This window comes from Rattus rattus, chromosome 12 (genome assembly GCF_011064425.1).
Source record: "Rattus rattus isolate New Zealand chromosome 12, Rrattus_CSIRO_v1, whole genome shotgun sequence".
Lineage (NCBI taxonomy): Eukaryota > Metazoa > Chordata > Mammalia > Rodentia > Muridae > Rattus > Rattus rattus.
Genome location: NC_046165.1, coordinates 87,819,488 through 87,841,028, shown reverse-complemented (window position 1 = coordinate 87,841,028; position 21,541 = coordinate 87,819,488). Strand labels below are relative to the sequence as shown.

The window sequence follows — 21,541 nt, the reverse complement described above, 5'->3', positions numbered from 1 at the left end:
TTGCTCAAATCCCAGCTTCCTTTTGTAAACAATTTCCTAATAACAAACAGTGAGTTGTATTTTAAGATTTCCTTTAACTGGAAGATCAAAGTTTTTAAATGATCCAGTGAATTCTTAACATATGCTTCTAGGAGATTTCTGTTATCTGTGAACTAATGGAATTGCTAGTTCTTCAACATTCAATGTTTTCAAAATTCTAAATTATTACAAGTTGCTTGAAAAACTGCTAATATCAGGAGGGTTTAGAACTTTAGAATATGGCGCTTGATGGAAGGAAGCAAGGAAATTCAAGGTGTGGCCCTCTTGAGACTCTGACCTGCTTTTCACTTCACTCCTTAATATGACTCAAAGAGGCTTCCTTTGCTTTGTATCTGAACTTAATGTGCTATGTCACACAGGCCCAAGTCCAAAACAGAAGGGCTGATGTACCACCGGCAAACATTGTGGCTCTCTAAAAACCCTCATACTAAAAGAGAATTCCTATAGTGTTACTTTTTTTTTCCCACAGTGAATACAATTAGCAAGAGATTGGTACAGACCCTCTGGAAGTCTGTATGGAGGTTCCTCAAGAACCTAGAAATAGAGTTCCCTTATAATCCAACTGTAGTATTGCTGAGCATAAATTCAAAAGGTTCTGTATCCAACTACAGAAATACTTGTTCATTCATGTTTATTGATGTTCTAATTATAATAGCCAGGAAATGGAAACGGCTTACTTTTCTATCCACTATAATGAAAATGTAGCATATATACAAAGTGGAATGTAACTCAGCTGAAAAAAACCCTGAAATTGTGGCATCTGTAGCTATATGAATGGACTGGAAAATGCCCATTATATGTAGGCCACAACACAAACATTGAACGTTTTCTCACACAGGTGAACCTTTTCTTTAAAATTGTAGATTTTTGTATTTAATTTGGAGCACCTACAGAATTAGTTTGGTTGACAGTTCACACCTGTGGTGTATGTAGTATAGAGTTAATTCTTTTTGGATACAGGATAAATGATGTGTCTTGATATTCATACAGTTACAAAACTTTGCTAACCAACTACTATATCCTGCTACCATCCCTGAGGAGTATAGTGCTGACACTGAGAAAATATCTGAAACATAGAGTTCATTTTCCTCCGCACCCTCAGTTGTATTTCTATAGAAAGAAGAGTTGAAGTAGATTTTTGGCCTGTTTGTCTACTCTGCCCAGTTCTCCAACACATTCTGAGTTTTCGTTTGCTGCAACGAAAACAAACGCAAATGGCAGCCACGTTTAGCTTTTCTGTAACACTACAAAGCATAAGCAGTGCTTCCTAAACGATGGCCTCAAAAGCCATCCATCCACGCAGTAGTTTCCCATAGATTAAGAAGGACTACATTTGCATTCTGAATGACGCCGTTCAACAGCTGCTGAAGGGAAGTTGGCTGTAAATTAGTAGGGTGCATTTGATCATCTGCCAGTGGAGATCATGAAATTCAGCTTGGCAGCAGAACTTAGGAAAAGGGAGGGTCCCACTCTGCCCAGGTGTGTTTATCCAAGTTAGAAACACCTGCAGAGTGGCACCTCTCAAGTGCCCTGCTTTTCTGGTCAGCAAAGGATAATCTGCTGCTGCAGAAGTTGAAGCTAATTACAGTATTCGTGAGTATCAGGAGAACTAAGCCATATTCCTTGAGTCTTTCATGAGGGAATGATGCAAAGTCTGTTAGCAGCATCTTAAAGAGTTGAAGGAGCCTGCACAAATGTTTGTGTGATTCATCTGTAAATCATGAAGAATAATCTTCCCTGTGTGTACTTGGTCTACAGTTCAAATGCAGCTGATGAAGGAGTTTTTTTTTTTTTTTTTTTTTTTTTTTTTTGCATTACAATTTGTTCCTCCTTTGGGAAATGGAAAGACTTGGACCAAGTTGATCCTGTCTCAAGACGCAATTGAGTTATTTTGAGAAAACTAATATTTCTATTTTCATATTTCCTAAGCTCTTATTTGTAAAATGTAAACAGCTTTAGTATACAAAAGTGCTCTGAAGGTTAAAAGGGGCATTGTAAACAAAGTATGTGACACATCCTAGAGAGGTGTCATTAATTTTCTTTCCTTTTTACATTTGATATTCGCATGAAAATAGGTTAAAAAATTGCACTCGGTATCTTTCCAAAGAAAAATAGGGTGGCTGCGGCAAATATTACTAGTTATTTTATGCTTCTTCTTCCTCCAATACTATAATTGAATGTTAATTGAGTTCTGCCAGTGTAATCTAACCCTCTGGCCAATTTGCTATTCCAGGAGAGCTTTAAGCATGCATATTAATGATGCTATTTAAAAAAATAGATGAAGCAAATTAATTTCAGAAACAGTGTATAGCTGGTCTTGGTAACTGGCAGGTGGAATTCTTCCTTTCTAATAGTAAACCACAAGATCTCATGTAGTAAGTGCATGATTGACCAAACATATTTTAGAGATGTTATCAAGTGAATTGGGGTTCAAGTAGGAGCCAGTTGGTATATATTATAGATAGTAATATATCCTATATCATAGATAATAGAGGCATAGCTAAAGTTATAAATAAATGTATAGATGATAGGCAGACTCACCAAAAATTTCTTTCTGTGGGAATTGCAGATAACTGGAGTTCTAATGCTGAGCGATGGACACACTGCTCCTCAAAGAGAATGGCCCTTTGTTGCAAAATGTGACTGTAATCACGGGCAAAAGCTGTCATTCTCCCTGGTCAGCATGTGCTTGGCACTAGTAGTTTTCTAAGTGGGAGGTTTCTCATGGTAGCAGTTCCCCCAGAGGCAGATAATGGAGAGAGTCCTCTTCTCTGTTAAATGGTGAAGTGCTTTCTCAGTCCATTGGGAATATTTCAAGCCCAGACTGTGAGGCAAGGGCACCTTCTCAGTGATTCACTGCTGGTCCGGTAATCCGTCTGTAATGTCGGGAACCTACAATAGCGGTGGCCTTGTTTGTCACTGTAGCTTTGTGCATAACTTTCAAATTTAGGGCCATGACAATAATGAACTTGATAGAGTTCAGACACAGACTTTGAATCACAGAGTCGGTAGCCCCCTAGGTCTCCTACTTGTCGGAGCAGTTGCAGAGAGTCCAAAAGCAAAGGCTAAGCTGAGCATGGATGCTGTAACTGGTTTCATTTGATAGTGTTTTTCATTTTGCCAAGTTAAGAATGCTCTCAAATGTAAAAGGACAGTGTGGCATGAGAAAGAAATACAGTACTAAACTGCATACTGAGGAATTATATAGAAGAAACCTGAGTACTAAACGCACAGAGAAATTCCTGTATTCGCTCAAAGTTTCATAGCCTGAGCTGAAGTGTAGAAATCTATGCAGAAGCCAATTGCACTAAGGTCAGGTATGTGGTTTAGATAACTTCATTTCTAACTACTTTCTACTTGGATTTTGCAATCTTTATTACAGCTTTAGCCCGAGGGAAAGCAGAATTTTTCACGGGAAAGGGTATCTTAAAATTAAGCTGGGAAAATCTTTATTCAGTTAAATGTTCAATTTAGGTGACTAGACCAACATTTTTGAGATTGGTGATTCATTAGTCTTCGTTCTTCTGCTCACATGTATCTTTTCATGGAATTCTTTCTCAACTCTTATCTAAACATTGGACACATGCACTGCTTTGATATTTTCATGAGTAAGAGTTCATTATGCAATGGCACCCAGGTTCAATGATAATCCCATTCTAGGGTTAACTCAAGAACTCCCAAGCTGGGCAAGGATCCAGACAATTTCCGTGTTTTCTTTTTGACACCTCCAATTGTAAACATCTTCTCATCCTGGACAAATAGAACTATACTCAGACAAAGAGGTACATTTTATAAAGCCCTGGTATTAATTGAAAACAAACACTTTAACTATTTTTTGTATTGAAATCCAAGAATTACATAACTTCATGGGATGTAATATGTTATTTTAATTCATATTTTCTTTTGCGTTGATCAAGTTACCAGCACTTATCAATCTGTTTGGTATGAGCATTCAACTTTCTCTCTTGTAGTATTTTGAAACTAACCTTTTTGGTTTGTTTGCTTATAATTAACCATATTAACTACTGTGTACTAGGACACACTATAAGTAATAGTTAAGTAATAGTAATCTCTAATTACTTCTCCCATCCCCACCCTACTTCCACTCTACCCAAGTCCAGTATCCAATACTTTGTTCTCAGTGTCTACAAGATCAAACATCGTAAGGTATCATGCCACTCCATCAGAATTGCTGTAACTTAAAGGCAAAACTCTCTCTCTCTCTCTCTCTCTCTCTCTCTCTCTCTCTCTCTCTCACACACACACACACACATACACACACCAACAATGCTAGGAGGATTTAGATTAATGGGAACTTTCATATGTTGAAATACAATTTAGTATAGCTGTTATGGAAAATAATATAGATGTGCCTTATAGACTCAAAGACAAAGCCACAGTACGATTGTGTGTATTTTTAAAGGATATAAAATTCTTTAGCATAATTTTCAGTGTACAACAATGATTGGAAGCTATAGATATTTCCAGTTACCTCCTCCCCATCCAACTTGTGAAGTGTCCTCTGGAATCAACATGCCTAAATATAGTGGCATTTGTGTTGTAGTTAGTGAGTCTCTGTTTTGATTTCTTTTTCTGTTGGTGTTAAAAAACATACAAAAGCACCTGACAAAAACTACTTAAGAGACAAAGGTTGTACTGGGATCCACAGTTCATCTGAGTCATAATAAAGTCAAGGTAGTATATTGAAGCAGTGATTACATTAGATCCATACTTGAGAAGCTGTGAATACCTTCTGTCTCTCAGCACACTTTTTCCATAGATGTATTCAAGGATCCCATCCACCACCAACAATCTGTTCTTCCTGTCACTGTTAATACAATCAGGACAATCTGACAGGTCTGCCCAAAAGCCCCTTTCCCAGGTGATATTACATTCTGTCTGGTCGAAATTAACTCTTACAATGACAGATTCCATTTACATATCATTAGGACGGATGCCAGTGATGTGCATAAGCTTTTACTCCCAGGGTCATACATTAAGAAGTTGGAATAATTTGTAGTGACAAGTAGCCAGCACTATAGGCACACAGAGAAGCTTGACAGCCCAGTGCTTCTCTGTATTTCCACTCATTCTTCTCTCCCTTGAGTCTCTTGGTACCCTTTATTCTTTTCACTGTGTCCACAACTCCACAGCTCTGTGTTTTCTACATTGCCATATAATAATAGTAATATAGCATATAATGTTTTCAGATTTTTTTCCTCTAGTTAGTATACATGTAGGTTTACCTTAGTATGGCTTGGTTACCAGTTCATTTTCAGCACTGAGTAATATTCCACTTTGTGGATATATCACAGATTGGTAGTTTACCTACTGAAGGTAGTCTGATTTCTATATTTTGGCAATTGTGAGTAAAGGTTCTATAAACATCTGCGTATAGGTTCTTGAGGGTATATAAGTTTTCACTTCTTTTGGGTAAATGCCAAAGAACATGAATATTAGATTATATGATAAGAATGCATGTATATGTGCACCTGCACGTGTACACACACACCCATAAATTTGAAAGAAACTGACAAGTTATTTTGTAAAGTATCTGTCATTTTGCATTCGCATGTGCAGTGGACAAGAACTTCTATACACTATGTCCTTCTGAGACTTCAGCACTGCCAGTGACTAGACTCTGACTATTCTGTTATGTGTTCTGTGGCATCTTGGTGCTATCTATCTTTATATCCTCTCTAACGATGCATCTTTTCAAAATTTTAGGTAATTATTTTCTTCCTGTCTATTATGTAAGATTTTACTCTCCTAAAAGTATCATTCATAAAGTAGACCTTTTTATTTTAATAAAACCAGTTATTTAATACATATATATCCATCTGCATCTCCCTTCTTTAACTGTCACTGGGTCTACTTCCAACACCTCTTCTTCCTACATGCATGGCCTTTTTTTTTTCTTAAAGCAACATAGTGATGTCACCATGTTTATGTGCCTAGGGCCAGCCGCCTATGCCTAGGCCATCTACCAGCAGCCAGAGCCCCGAGAAAAGTAACTCCTCCTACACCCTAAGAGTCATCATTTGCCAGTAGTTCCTCAGCTGGGGATATGGCCTCTGTAGCCCTTCCTCCTCCATGTTAGAATTTTGACAGGCTTGAGCTTGGGCTGGGAACCACAGCTGCTTTAAGTTCCTGCATGCAACAGCCTGGCATGCCCACAGGACAGCATGTCCCAGCACTTTCTTCCAGCCTGTTTCTTCCCTTGTCCTCCTCTTTGATGTTCTCTGAGCCTTGTGGAGAGGAGAAGGAATTGTCCCATGTATGGGTGCACTCACTGTTGCTCATACGGAACACTTTGAACATATATGTATCAAATGTTCTCTGTATTAACGGTTACCTATGCCAAACAAATAAAAAACAACAGCAGCAGCAACAACAGCAACAACAAAATTTCTTTTGACCAAGGTTGAGAACAACACTGATCTATGAATGGAAATATAAAAATGTAGAAAGTAGTTTGATAGCATTACTGTTTAGTAAAAAGCAATAGTAGGTTAGTGCTTAAGGCCAATGGTCACCCTAACCATGGACTGACCATGTTTACAGTTCCAGCCATGAATTCCCCCGTGTAGAGAAGACCTTACATCTTCAGAACTTAGTTAGTTACCCCTATAGCTGTCAAGCCAATTTAAATCAGTATGCATGTCTTACCTGGCAGGCCAGTGTTGCCGCTTACAGATTCAGTGGAAAACTATTGTTATCATAGTGGCTTCTGGTCTCTATTTTTTTTGGTATTAGAGAATTATGTAGTTCTAGTACCAGCACAGCATAATATATGGAGTACAACAAGGAATGACACAAGAAGAAATGAACAAACAAATATTGATTGTTCCTTCCCTCAGTGTAGCTCACAAATGGATTCATAAAACAGTGTAAGTTGAAGCTGGCACCCTGTCCTTGAATCAGAAAGTCCTTGCATTTTTTTTTAATGTAATGCCTTCCTGTACTTTCCACAAAAGGGAAGGCACAGACTTTTGCAATGTGAACTGTGAGTTCTGTACCCTGGTTTTTGAGAGGTCTTGGGAAAATGTTAACATGAATCTAAGTTCCCTGGGGAAGAGGAGGAAGTTGTAATTAAATTTTTGTTGGTGAAGCCAAGGTTTGATTTTTAAAAGAAAAAGAACAGAAGTGTTATTTACTTCCTAATGAATATTGATCTTGAACATGTTTTGAAAATCATGCACTCATTGTGTTCTCATAAGTAACTTTGAGTAAGATTACATTGCTCAAACAGTGATACAAAGAAACACTTCTAAGGTGCCTCATCCAGTTCCCTAATTTTCTACAATTTCCCCTGATAATGGCATGATTTTTCTTTTCTTTTATTAGAATTTTTATTTACATTTCAATATTATCCCCTTTAAAGGTTTCCCCACTGGAAACCCCAACCCCCACCCCCACTTCTATGAGGGTGCTCCCACACCGACCCACTCGCTCCCTACGCCTTCCCACCCTCGTATTCCTCTATACTAAGGTATCAAGTCTCCACAGACAAAGGGCTTCTCCTCACATTGATGTCAAATAAGGCCATCCTCTGCTACAGTTGCAGCTGGAGCCATGGGTCACTCCATGTGCACTCTTTGCTTGGTGGTTTAGTCCTAGGGAGCTTGGACCTGACTGGTTGATATTGTTCTTCTTATGGGCTTGCAAACTCCTTCAGCTCCTTCAGTCTTTTCAATAACTCCTCCATTGGGGACACCGTTCTCAATCCAATAGTTGGCTGGGAACATCTACCTCTATATTTGTCACGTTCTGGCAGAGCTTCTCAGGAGACAGCTGTATCAGGCTCCTGTCAGCATGCACTTCTTGGCATGCACAATATAGTCTGGGTTTGGTTACTGTATATGGGATGGACCCCCAGGTAGGGCAGTCTATAGATGGCCTTTCCTAAAGACTCTGCTCCACACTTTGTTACCATATTTCCTCTTGTGAGTATTTTGTTCCACTTTCTAAAAAGAAATGAAGCATCCACACTTTAGTTTTTCTTCTTCCTGAGCTACATGTAGTCTGTGAATTTTATCTTGGGTAGTCCCAGCTTTTGAGCTAATATCTATTTATCAGTAAGTGCATACCATGTATTTTCTTTTGAGACTGGTTTACCTCACTCAGGATGAAGTTTTGTATTACATCCATTTGCCTAAGAATTTTATGAAGCCATTGTTTTTCAAAGCTGAATCATTCTCCGTTGTGTAAATGTACCACATTTTCTGTATCCATTCCTCTGTTGAAGGATATCTGGGTTCTTTCCAGCTTCTGGATTTATAAATAAGGCTGCTATGAACACAGTGGAGCATGTGTCCTTGTTATATGCTGGAGTATTTTTTAGCTGTATGCCCAGGATTGGTATAACTGGATCCTCAGGTAGTACTGTATCCAATTTTCTGAGGAATGATTTCCAGAGTGGTTGTACCGGTTTGCAATCCCACCAATAATGGAGGAGTGTTCCTTTTTCTCCGCATCCTCACCAGCATCTGCTGTCACCTGATTTTTTATCTTAGCCATTCTGAGTGATGTGAGGTGGAATCCCACCATTGGTTTGATTTGCATTTCCCAGATGACTAAGGATGTTGTACATTTCTTGAGTTACTTCTCAGGCATTTAATATTCTTCAGCTAAGAATTCTTTGTTTAGCTCTGGACCCCACTTTTTAATAGGAATATTTGATTCTCTGGAGTATAACTTCTTCAGTTCCTTGTATATATTGGATATTAGCCATCTATCAGATGTAAAGATATCTGGTAAAGATCTTTTCTCAATCTGTTAGTTGCCATTTTGTCCTATCGACAGTGCCCTTTGCCTTATAGATGTTTTTGCAATTTTCTGAGGTCCCATTTGTCTGTTGTTGATCTTAGAGCACAATCCATTGGTGTTCTGTTCAGGAAATTATTCCCAGTGCCCATGTATTCAAGGTTCTTCCCCACTTTATCTTCTGTGAGTTTCAGTGTATGTGGTTTTATGTGGAGGTTCTTAATCCACTTGGAGTTAAGATTTGTACAAGGAGAAAAGAATGGATCTATTTGCATTCTTCTACATGCTGACCTGCAGCTGAACCAGAACCATTTGTTGAAAGTGCTATTTTTTCCCACTGGATGGTTTTAGCTTCTTTGTCAAACATAAAGTACCCATAAGTGTTTTTTTTTTCCATTTCTGGGTTTTCAGTTTCATTCCATTGATTGACCTTCCTATCTCTGTACAAATATCATGCAATTTTTATCACTATTGCTCTGTAATACAGGTTGAGGCCAGGGATGGTGATTATCCCGCAAGTTCTTTTATTATGGACAATATTTTTCACTATCCTGGTATTTTTGTAATCCCAAATGAATTTGCAAATTGTTCTAACTATGAAAATTAAGTTGCAATTTTAATGGGGTTACATTGAATTAAATTGCTTTCCACCAACATGGCCATTTTAATATATTAATCTTTGATCCATGAGCATGGAGGTCTTTCCGCTCAGAATCTTCTAGTTCTTTTCTTCAGAGATTGGAGTTCTTGATATACAAGATCTTTCACTTGCTTGGTTAGAGTCACAACATTATTTTTGTATTACTTGTGACTATTGTGAAGAATTAATAGCTTCTAATTTCTTTCTCAGCCTGTTTTTTCCTCTGAGTAGAGGAGGCTACTAATTTGTTGAGTTAATTTACTTATACTTTGCCGGAAGTTATTTATTGATTGGAGTTTTTTAGGTAGAATTTTTGGGATCATAAGTGCTATATATCATCTGCAAAGTGATATTTTTACTTCTTCCTTTCCAATTTGTATCCATTTGACTGCCTTTTATTGTGTAATTGCTCTTGTTAGGATTTCTAGTAGTTTTCTAGTACTATATTGAATAGGTAGGCACAGAGTGGGCAGCCTTGTCTAGTCTGTGAATTTAGTGGGATTGCTTCAAGTTTCTCTCCATTTAGTTTGACATTGGCTACTAGTTTGCTGTACATTGCTTTTACTACGCTTAGGTATGGACCTTACATTACTGACCTTTTCAAAAAATTTATCATGAAGGGGTGTTGAATTTTGTCAAATGCTTTTTTAGCATCTAATGAGGTGATCATGTGGTTTTTTTTCTTGGAGTTTGTTTATATAATGGATTATGTTGGTGGATTTCTGTGTATTGAACCATCTCTGAATCCCTGGGATGAAGCCTATTTGATCATGGTGAATGATCTTTCTCATATGTTCTTTTATTAGGTTTGCTAGAATGTTATTGAGTATTTTTGCATCAATATTAATGAGGAAAATTTTCTGAAGTTCTCTTTCATTGTAGGGTCTTTGTGTGTGAGTTAGGTGTAATTGTGGCTTCAAAGAACAAATTGGATAGTTTTCCTTTTGTTTCTATTTTATGGAATAGTTTGAAAAGTACTAGTATTATGCCTTCTTTGAAGGTCTGATAGAATTCTACACGTTAGGGGTTATGGGACAATTTAGATGGTTTATCTGATCCTGATTTAACTTGGGTACCTGCTATATGTCTAGAAAATTGTCCATTTCATCCAGATTTTCCAGTTTAGTTGAATATAGGCTTTTGTAGTAGTTATCTGATAATTTTTTGAATTTCATTAGTATCTGTTGTTATATCTCCCCTTTCATTTCATATTTGTTTAAGTTGGATTGTGGCTCTTTGCCCTGTGGTTAGTCTGGCTAAGGGTTTATCTATCCTGTTGATTTTCTCAAAGAACCAGCTAATGGTTTTGTGATTCTTTGTATATTTCTGTTTGTTTCTACTTGGTTGATTTCAGACTTCAGTTTGATTATTTTCTGCCATCTATTCCTCTTGGGTTTATTTGTGTCTTTTTAATTCTGTAGCTTTCAGAGAGCTGTCTTTGGCTGTTAGCATTTCTCTCTCAGTTTCTTTTTTGGGTTACTCAGACAAAGAAATTTCCTCCAGCAACTGCTTCTTTTTTGTGTCCCCATAAGTTTTATGTATATTGTACCTTCCTTTTTCATTAAGTTCTAAGTCTTTTATTTTCTTACTTTATTTCTCTCGACCGTTATCATTGAGCAGAGCATTGTTCAGCTTTAATGTGTATGTGGACTTTTGTTGTTTTTGTTGTTATTAAAGACCAGCTTTAGTCCATGGTGATCTGCTATGATGCATGAGATTATTTTAAATATTTTTGTATACGTTGAGAACTATTTTGTGACTGATTATATAGTCTATTTTGGAGACAGTACTATGCATTGCTGAGGAGATGGTTTTTCCTTTGGTTTTAGAATGAAATGTATTATAGATATCTGTTAAATCCATTTGTTTTATAACTTCTGTTAGTTTTTCTGTGTCTCTGTTTAGTTTCTGTTTCCATGATCTGTCCATTGATGAGAGTGGGATGTTGTAGTCTCCCACTATCATTTTGTGTGGTACAGTGTATGCTCTGAGCTTTAGTAAAGTTTCTTTTTTTGAATGTGGGTGCCCTGCATTTGGATTTAGATGTTCAAAATTGAGAGTTCATATTGATACATATTTACTTTGATGAGTATCAAGTATCTCTCTTTATCATTTTGGTATCTTTTGCCTAAATGTCAATTTTATTCAATATTAGTATGGCTACTCCAGCTTGCCTCTTGGGATCATTTGCTTGAAAAAAAAAGTTTTTCCAGCTTTTTACACTAAGGTACTGTCTATCTTTATCATTGAGGTGTATTTCCCGGGTATGCAGTAAAATGTTGGGTCCTCTTTCTCTGTTCACTCTGTTAGTCTATATTTTTTTAATTGGGGAATGGAGTCCATTGATGTTAATAGATATTAAGGAACATTGATTATTGTTTCCTGTTATTTTTGTTGTTACAGGTGGAATTATGTTTGTGTGTCTATCTTCTTTCTTGCTTTTTCTAAGATTTTCCCTCCTTGTGTTGGACTTTTCCATCTATAATCATCTGTAAGTCTCGATTTGTGGAAAGATATTGTGTAAATTTGGTTTTGTCATGGCATATCATGGTTTCTCCATCTATGGTAATTGAGCATTTTGCTGAATATAGAGTCTGGGCTGGCATTTGTGTTCTCTTACGGTCTGTATGGCATCTTCCCAGGATCTGCTGGCCTTTGTAGTCCTGGTGATAAGTCTGGTGTAATTCTGATTTGGTCTGCCTTAATATGTTCCTTGACCTTTTTCCCTTACTGCATTTAATATTCTTTCTTTGTTTTGTGCATTTGGTGGTTTGACTATTAGGTAACAGGAGGAATTTCTTTTCTGGTCCAGTCTATTTAGAGTTCTGAAGATTCTTGTATATTCACTGGCATCTCTTTCTTTATGCTAGGGATGTTTTCTTCTCTAATTTTCTTGAAGATATTTACTGGCCCTTTACGTTGGGAATCTTCACTCTCATATATACATATTATACATAAACTTGATCTTCTCATTGTGCCCTGTATTACCTAGATGTATAGGGTTAGGACTTTTTTGCATTTTTGCATTTTCTTTGACAATTGTCAATGTTTTCTATGGCATCGTCTGCCCCTGAGATTCTCTCATCTATTTCTTGTATTGTTTTGGTGATGCTTACATCTATCCTGATCTCTCTTCTAAATTTTCTATCTCCAGGTTTGTCTCCCTATGTGACTTCTTTATTCTTTCTATTTCCACTTTTAAATTCTGGATTTTTATGTTCAATTCCTTTATCTGTTTGGTTGTGTTTTCCTGTAACTCATTAAGAGATTTTTGTGTTTTCTCTTTAAGGGCTTCTACTTGTTTCTGTGTATTGTCCTGCATTTCTGTAAAGGAGTTATTCATGTCCTTCTTCAAGTCCTCCATTATTGTCATACGATGTGCTTTTAAATCCAAATCTTGCTTTTTCATTTGTTGGAGTATCCAGTACTTGTGGTGGAAGAACTGGGCTTTGATGATGCCAACTAGTCTTGGCTAGTTGCTTAGGTTCTTGTGCTTGCCCCTTTGATCTTGTTATCTCTGATGTTAGTTGGTCTTCCTGTCTCTGACTCGATCTTGTCCCTCCTGCAGGCCTGTGAGCCTGTGGTCTTAGGAGCGAGAGCAGTCCTTGAAGACCAGTTCTTTCTGGGAAGGATTTGGATAAGAAGGACTTTGTGGCAGCTTTAGCTATGGGCACAAATGGCGACAAGAAGAGTCTAGTCTCAAGCTGCTCTGTTATTCCTGTGCCCCGGTGCTCCTAGTTAGTCCATCTTTGGACAGTTACTGGAGTGAAAAATATGGTCTCATCTGTGGTCTTAGGAGCGAGAGCAGTCCTGGGAGAATAGGTCTTTCTGGGCAGGATTTGTGTAAGGAGTGCTGTAGGACAGCATTATCTCTGGCACATAATGTTTTAACTGAAGAGAATATGAGATAAATCAATGTCACACATTATTTCTGATGAGATATTCGCAGACATTATCTGCAGAGACCAAATAATATATGAGAGAGGTCTAGAACCTCCTGGGACTCTTCATATAACACCGTGGTTCTCTGCATTCTGTGTTTCACTGAGCTAAGAGTCATTTCCTAGAAAAAGTATGACAGGATCTTTTTTTTCTAAATAGCCCTGACTGATACAACTAAGTTTATAGACTGGCTAGACATAGACTCAGAGATCCACCTGCTTCTGCTTCTTCAGTACTGTGATTAAAGTCCTTTGTGGGGATGGAGAGGACATCAGGTGTGTGTGTGTGTGTGTGTGTGTGTGTGTGTGCGCACGCGCGCGCGCGCACACACACACACACACACACACATCATTTATTCGTCTTTCCTCTCTAGTTACCTGTCCATGAAATTGGTCTTCAACCCCCTCAGGTGGGAATCAATGAATCCTGAATTTCCTACTTTACTATTTTCTAGGTTTATGAACACTCCATTGACTGTGGCTCTGAACAATCTCTCGGTGCTGCCTTTATCATCTTCTTTCATACTCTTTTCCTTTTCCTGTAAGAACAGCAGACACGAGCCACTTTAAATTATGCATGCGAGCTATGTGGACACCCTGGACTGATAATTCTGAGGTTCCTTCCAATCAAATAAAAAAAATTCTAACTCATGTTGATCCCAGGGCTCTCTTTCAGTACAACCTGTGTTGTGTACATTATCATTCAGATACTAAACTAACACAAGAAACAACATGATGGCAAGAAGCAAGCTCAGAAAGCTAAGCAACAGAAATCATGACTACTTGCCATCATCAGAGCACAGTTCTCCCACCAAAGCAAATATTAGACACCCAAACGCACCAGAAAAGCAAGATTTAGACTTAAAATCACATCTCATGATGAAGATAGAGGACTTTAAGAAGGACATAAATAACTCCATTAAAGAAATACAGGACAATACATGTAAACAAGTAGAAGCCCTTGAGAAACACAAAAATTCCTTAAAGATTTATAGGAAAACACAACCAAACGGGTGAAGGAATTGAACAAAACCATCCAGGATTTAAAAATAGAAATAGGAACAATAAAGAAATCACAAACAGAGACAGCCCTGGAGATAGAAAACCTAGGAAAGAGACCAGGAGTCATAAATGGAAGTATCACCAACAGAATACAAGAGATAGAACAGAGAATCCCAGGAGCAGAAAATACCATAGAAAACATCGACACAACCATCAAAGATAATGTAAAATGCAAAAAGCTCCCAAACCCAAAACATCCAGGAAATCCAGAACACAATGAGAAGATCAAAACTAAAGATAATAGGTATAGAAGAGAGTGAAGATTATTAACTTTAAAGGCCAGTAAATATCTTCAACAAAATCATAGAAGAAAACTTCCTTAACCTAAAGAAAAATATGCCCATAAACATACAAGAAGCCTACAAAACTCAAAATAGATTGGACCAGAAAAGAAATTCCTCCTGTCACATAATAGTCAAAACACCAAATTCACAAAACAAAGATGGAATATTAAATGCAGTAAGAGAAAAATGTCAAGTAACATATAAAGGCAGAATTAGAGGAGACTTCTCTCCAGAAACTATGAAAGCCAGAAGATCCAGGACAGATGTAATACAGACCTTAAGAGAACACAAATGCCAGCCCAAGTTACTATGTCCAACAAAACTCTCAACATAATGGGAGAAAGCAAGATAGTCCATGACAAAACCAAATTTACACAATATCTTTCTATAAATCCAGCCTTACTAAGCGTAATAGATGGAAAACTCCAACACAAGGAAGGAAACTACACCCTACAAAAAGCAAGAAAGTAATCTCCTTGCAACGAAACCAAAAGAAGAGAGACACACAAACATAATTCCTCCTCTAACAATACAAATAACAAAAATGACATTACTTGAGAGTAAAAGGCTGGAAAGCAGTTTTCCAAGCAAATAGTCCCAAGAAATAAATAGGAGTAGCCATTCTAATATTGAATAAAATCAACTTTAACAAAAGTTATCAAAAAATATGAGTAAGGACACTTCATATCTATCAAAGAAAAAAGTCAACCAAGATGAACTCTCAATCTAAAATATAATCTAAATGAAAGGGCACCTAGATTCATAAAAGAAACCTTACTAAAGCTCAAAGTATGCATTGTAACTCACATAATAATGGTAGGAAATTTCAACACCCCACTCTCATCAATGAACAAATAATGGAAACAGAAACTAAACAGAGACATAGAGAAACAAACTGAAGTCATAAAGCAAGTGGATTAACAAATATTTATAGAATATTTAATCCTAAAACAAAAGAATATGCCTTCCTTCCTAGCATTTCATGGTACCTTCTCCAAAACCGATAACATAATCAGTCACAAAACAGGTCTCAATGGGTGCAAGAAGATTGAAATAATCCCATGCATCCTAACATCACCACGGACTAAGACTGGTCTTCAATAAAAACAAAAACAACAGAAAGTCCATATACACGTTGAAGCTGAACAATGATCTCTACTCAATAATAACTTGGTCAAGGAAGAAATAAAGAAAGAAATTAAAGGTTTTTTAGAGTTTAATGTACAAGAAGGGACAACATATCCAATCTTATGGGACAAAATGAAAGCAGTGCTAAGAAGAAAACTCATAACTCTGAGTGCCTCAAAAAAGAAACTGGAGAAACCATACATTAGGAGCTGTCTAGTACACCTAGGAGCTCTAGAATAAAAAGAAGCAAATACACCCAAGAGGAGTAGATAGCAGGAAATAATCAAACTCAGGACTGAAATAAACCAAGTAGAAACAAAAAGAACTAGACAAAGAGTCAACAAAACCAGGATCTGGCTCTTTGAGAAAATTAACAAGATAGTTAAATACTTAACCAGACTAACCAGAGGGCACAGAGTCAGTATCCAAGTTAATAAAATCAGAAATGAAAAGAGACATAACAAGAGAAATGGAGGAAGTTCAAAAGAAATCATCTGATTCTACTACAAAACCTATATTCAACAAAACTGGAAAATCTGGATGAAATGGACAATTTTATAGACAGAGATCAGGTACCAAAGTTAAATCAAGATCAGAAAAACCTCCTAAACTGTCCGATAACTCCTAAAGAAATAGAAGCAGTCATTAAAATCTCCCAACCAAGAAAAGCCCAGGACCAGATGGGCTCAGTGCAGAATTCTATCAGACCTTCATTGAAGACCTCACATCAATACTATCCAAACTATTCCACAAAATATAAACAGAAGAAGCACTACCCAATTTCTTCTATGAAGCTGTAATTACACTTATATGTAAACCACACAAAGACCCAACTAAGAAAAACTTCAGGCCAATTTTCCTTATGAATATCGATGCAAAAATAGTCCATTATATTGTTGTAAACCAAATCCAAGAACACATCAAAACAATCATCTATCAAGATCAAATAGGCTTTTCCCTCAGGTGCATGGATGGTTCAATATAAAAAAAAATCCATCAATGTAATCCGCTATGTAAACAAGGTCAAAAGAAAAAAAACACATGATAATCTCATTAGATGCTGAGAAAGCATTTGACAAAATTCAACACCTCTTCATGTTAAAAGTCTTGAAAAGACCAGTGTCAAACGAGTAGCCAACATCAAACTAAATGAAGAGAAACTTGAAGCAATTCCACTAAAATCAGGGACAAGAAAAGGCTGCTCACTCTCTCCCTACTTATTTAATATAGTACTTGACATCCTAGCCAGAGCATTTAGACAGCAAAAGGAGGTCAAAGGGACACAAACTGGAAAGGAAGAAGTCAAAATATCACTATTTGCAGATGATATGATAGTATACTTAAGTGACCCCATAAGTTCCACCAGAGAACTACTAAGCCTGATAAACAACTTCAGAAAAGTGGCTGGGTATAAAATTCACTCAAACAAATCAGTAGTCTTCCTCTACTCAAAGGATAAAGAATTTGAGAAAGAAATTAGAACAATGACACCCTTCACAAGAATCACAAACTGCATGAAATACCTCAGTATAACTCTAATCAAACAAGTGAAAGATCTGTATGACAAGAATTTCAAGTCTTTGAAAAAAGAAATTGTAGATCTCAGAAGAAGGAAAGACTTCCCGTGCTCATGGATTGGCAAAATTAATGTAGTAAAAATGGCCATTTTGCCTAAAGCAATCTACAGGTTTATTGCAATCCCATTCAAAATTCCAACTCGATTCTTCATAGAGTTTGAAAGAGCAATTTACAAATTCATATGGAAAACAAAAACGCAGGATAGCTCAAACTATTCTTAACAATAACAGAACATCTGGGGGGAATCAGCATCCCTGGCCTCATGCTGTACTACAGAGCAATAGTGATAAAAATCGTATGGTATTGGTACAGAGACAGGCAAATAGATCAATGGAATAGAATTGAAGACCCAGAAATGAACCCACACACTGATCATCACTTGATCTTTGGCAAAGGAGCTAAAACCATCCAGTGGAAAGAATATAGCCTTTTCCACAAATGGTGCTGTTTCAACTGGAGGTCAGCATGTAGAAGAATGCAAATTGATCCATTCTTAGAACCTGTTACAATGCTTAAGTCCAAGCAAATCAAGGACCTCCACATAAAACCAGATACATTCGGACTAATAGAAGAAAAAGTAGGGAAGATCCTTGAACACATGGACACTGGGGAAAATGTCTTAAACAAAACACCAATAGCTTATGCTCTAAGATCAAGAATAGACAAATGGAACCTCATAAAATTGTAAAGCTTGTGTAAGCAAAGGACACTGTCATTAGGACAAAACGGCAACCAACAGATTAGAAAAATATCTTTACCAATCCTACATCTGAAACAGGGCTAATATCCAATATATACAAAGAACTCGAGATGTTAAACTCCAGAGAATCAACAATCCTATTAAAAATGGTGTGCAGAGCTAAACAAAGAATTCTCAGCTAAGGAATATTGAATGGCTGAGAAGTACCTAAAGAAATGTTCAACATCCTTAGTCATCAGGGAAATGCAAATCAAAACAACCACCTCACATCAGTCAGAATGATTAAGATCTAAGCTCAAGTGACAATAGATAATGGCAAGGATGTGGAGAAAGAGGAAATCCCCCTCAATTGTTGGTGGGATTGCAAGCTGGTACAAGCACTCTGGAAATCATTCTGTAGGTTCCTCAAAAAATTGGATACAGTACTACCTGAGGACCCAGCTATACTACTCTTGGGCATATATCCAAAGGATGCTCCAACATACAGCAAAGACACATTCTCCACTAGGTTCATAACAGCCTTATTTATAATAGTTAGAAGCTGGAAATAATCCAGTTACCCTTCAACAGTGGAATAGATACAGAAAATGTGGTACATCTACACAATGGAGTACTACTCAGCAATCAAAAATAATGACTTCATGAAATTCATAGGCAAATGGATGGAACTAGAAAATATCATCCTGAGTGAGGTTACACAATCACACACACACACACACACACACACACACACACACACACACACAAATCCCCCATGGTCTGCACTCACTGAGAAGTGGATATTAGACCAAAAGCTGAGATTACCCAAGATACAATCCACAGATCACATGAAGCTAAAGAAAAAGGACGATCAAAGTGTGGTTGCTGAAGCTCTTCTAAAAAGGGTGAGAAAATATTTCCTCGGAAGAGACAAAGTTTGGAAGAGTGACTGAAGGAAAGGCCATCCAGTGCCTGTCCCACCTAGGGATCCAGCCCATATATATACAGCCACCAAACCTAGACAATGTTGATGAAGCCAAGAAGTGCATGCTGATAGGAGCCTGATATAGCTGTCTCCTGAGAGGCTCAGCCAGAGCGTGACAATTACAGAGGTGAATGCTAGCAGCAAAATGTTGAACTGAGAATGGGGTCCCCATAGGAGGAGTCAGAGAAAGCTTTGAAGGGACTTTCAACCCCTTCAGAACAACACCATAAACTAACCAGAGTCCCAGGGACTAAACCAGTACCCAAAGAGTACACATGGACAGACCCATTGCTCCAGCTGCATATGTAGGAGAAGATGGTCTTATTGCCCCCAAATTAGAGGAGATGCCCTTAGTCCTGCAAAAGCTCGACCCCCCCAGTATAGGGGAATGTCAGGGCCGGGAGGTAGAAAGTGGGAGGTGGTTTGGCAGGTGGAACACCCTTATAGAAGAAGGGGAAGGCTGATGGGATAGGTTGCTTATTGATGGGAAATGACATTTGAAATGTAAATTTAAAAATGTAATTAAAAAAGAAAAAATAACAGTAAAATAAAAAAATAACAGTTTTTCCAGTGTTCACTGTTCCATTTGTCTGGCATAATGAATGTGGTCTCTACCCTTCTGGGAATCCTTTCTTAGCCTCCCTCATGTTTCATTCTTCAGAGCTTTGTCAGGTCTCCAAAGCGATGTTAATCTCCTTTTCTCTCTGTTGGTCTACAGCAACTTGTGACCATGTTTAGATTTCCTGGCTTAGAAGCATTTGTAAAGTACATAACTATTCAGATGAAATAATATAAAAACAATTCAGGTCTTCAACCTACAGCAGTAATAAACATGTTAAGTGTAAGGAAATAGAAGAGCGAAGAATATCTGTGGAACTTTTCTACTAGAATCTTGATAGACCAACCTCTGTCATGACTACACAACTATACATGAATTTCAAAGACCAGTGGCTTTATGATTCTTTATGAATCACTGAATCTTAAAATATTTTCATAAACTTTATACTCAATGTTGCTCTGAGCTTCCCAGTGACTTGACTTACTAAATTATTCCTGAATTACTTTTGCTGTTTTAACACATTAAAATAGCTCATTACTGCTAGATATGTAGTTAAAAATAGCATGTTTATAATGTTATAATATAAAAATTACTTACCAATAACAGAATAAAGAGCAATTTGCAAAGCTAATCATATTTGTGTACTTGTCTGCAAAAAGTAAATTGTTAATCTATGCCCTAGGGAGAAAACCATTTGCTGGTTTAAGTAGTAGAAACAGTGATATTAACAAGCATGACTGAGAACATTCCTGTATTTAATATGATTATGAAAATATAAAAGTGATTGTTAAATATACTTTGACCCCAGTGAACCCAAACAGCTGATAGACTCAGTAATTTTCCAAGAAGTCATGTATGTCCTTTCTTTTAATATCAGCAAAATAAATGTTTATTAATTTATGCCTAGAAAAACCTTTTTTCATGATTTACTTTCAGTACTAATTTCAAATACTACTGAAAAATAACAGTAATAATAAAAATAAAATAATAAATGTAGTCCTGGTTTGGATCCCCTGTTCTGAAGCATGAGTATGCCATTTTAAATTTTTTAAATTAACCTATTCACTTTGCATTCTGGCAGCAACTATCTGAGTCCCACCCTCCTAACACTCTTCTATTCCTCCTCTTCCTTTTCTGCAGAGAAAGGAACCCTCTCTTTAGGGTATCAGCCTGGCCAAAACATCAAGTCCTATCAGGACTAAGCCTATTTTTTCTCCCACTGAGGCAAAATAGGCAGTCCAGCTAAGGGAAAGATTTCCAAAGGCAGGCAACTTGGATCCAATTGTTAGGGACCCACATGAAGACCAAGCTGCACATCTGTTACCTATGCTTAAGGGGCCTAAGTCTAGACCATGAATGCTTGTTAGTTGGTGAATCAGTCTCTGTGATACCCCCATGAGCCCAGGTTAGTTGCTCTGTAGGCCTTTTGTGGTGTGCTTGACCTCTCCACAGCTGGCTGAGTCCCTCCCCAGATTCTTCCACAAGACTCCCTGACCTCTGCCTCATGTTTGGCTATAGGTCTCTGCATCTGTTTCTATCAACTTCTCAATGAGGTCTCTCAGATGGCAGTTATGCTGGGCTCCTGTCTGAAAGAATAGTAGAGTGTCATTAATAGTGAGAGGATGGCTCTCCCATGGAGTGGGTCTCAAGTTGGGCCAGTCATGGCTTGGCCACTTCACTTCTTCAACCTTCATTACATCTTTATCTCTATACATCTTGGAGGCAAAGTTTTCGTCAAAGGTTTTGCGAGTTGGTGGTGTCCCCCTCCTACCTCCACGGAAAGTCCTGCCTGGCTACAGGAGGTGAGCACTTCAGTCTCCATATCCCCATTTGCTCGGAGTCTCAGCTAGAGTCACTTCCATAACCTCCAACAGCCTCCT

At 37.6% G+C, this 21,541-nt stretch overlaps 1 protein-coding gene across 1 annotated transcript in view; it reads left to right on the top strand.

Annotated features, from left to right (window-relative positions):
- Znf385d (zinc finger protein 385D) overlaps positions 1 to 21,541 on the top strand; it is a 351,240-nt gene that overhangs the window by 225,394 nt on the left and 104,305 nt on the right. The gene's annotated exons all lie outside the window — the stretch shown is intronic.